Source organism: Arachis duranensis, chromosome 3 (genome assembly GCF_000817695.3).
Source record: "Arachis duranensis cultivar V14167 chromosome 3, aradu.V14167.gnm2.J7QH, whole genome shotgun sequence".
In the NCBI taxonomy this organism is placed as follows: Eukaryota; Viridiplantae; Streptophyta; class Magnoliopsida; order Fabales; family Fabaceae; genus Arachis; species Arachis duranensis.
Window position 1 is genome coordinate 28,686,014 of NC_029774.3, and position 1,190 is coordinate 28,687,203.

Consider the following 1,190-nt stretch of genomic DNA (forward strand, 5'->3'; position numbering starts at 1 on the left):
GGTTGAAGTAATTGAAAAATTACCACCACCTACCAATGTTAAGGCAATCAGAAGCTTTCTGGGGCATGCAGGATTCTACAGAAGGTTTATAAAGGATTTTTCAAAAATTGCCAAACCTCTGAGTAATCTGCTAGCTGCTGACACTCCATTTATTTTCGATAATGAGTGTCTGCAGGCATTTGAGATTCTAAAAGCTAAGCTGGTCACAGCACCAGTCATCTCTGTACCAGACTGGACATTACCATTTGAACTAATGTGTGATGCCAGTGACCATGCCATTGGTGCAGTATTTAGTAGGATCAAAAGTGATTGTGTACACTGACCATGCTGCTCTTAAATATCTACTCACAAAGCAGGATTCAAAACCCAGGCTCATAAGATGGGTGTTGCTTCTGCAAGAGTTTGATATAGAAATAAGAGACAGAAAAGGGACAGAAAATCAAGTAGCTGATCACCTGTCCCGGTTAGAACCAGTAGCAGGAGCATCCCTCCCTCCTACTGAGATCTCTGAAACCTTTCCGGATGAGCAATTGTTTGCTATTCAGGAAACTCTGTGGCCTTCAGACAGTGCAAACTATAAGACTCAAGGTTCTCCTTCTGTAATCATGGAGAGGAAGCATGAAGAGCTTCTCTCAAAACAGAGTCAAACAGAGCCCCCACAGTCAAACTCTAAGTTTGGTGTTGGGAGGTCACAACCAAACTCTGAGTTTGGTGTGGGGAGGTTCCAACATTGCTATGAGCCTCCGTGAGGCTCCATGAGGGCCCTCTGTCAAGCTACTGACATTAAAGAAGCGCTTGTTGGGAGGCAACCCAATGTTATATTTTATCTAATTTCCTTTGTTATTTTATTGTTTTCTATAGGTTTATGATCATGAGAAGTCACAAAATCAATTGAAAAAGCAAAAACAGAAAGAAAAATAGAAAGAAAAATAGCACACCCTGGAGGAGAACTTACTGGCGTTTAAACGCCAATAAGGCTAGCAGATGGGCGTTTAACGCCCAGTCTGGCACCATTCTGGGCGTTTAACGCCAGAAAGGGGCACCAGACTGGCGTTAAACGCCAGAAAAGGGCAAGCACTTGGCGTTAAACGCCAGAAATGGGCACCAGCCCGGCGTTTAACGCCAGAATTGGCATAAGGAGCATTTTTGCTCGCCACTTGGTGCAGGGATGACTTTTCCTTGACACCTCA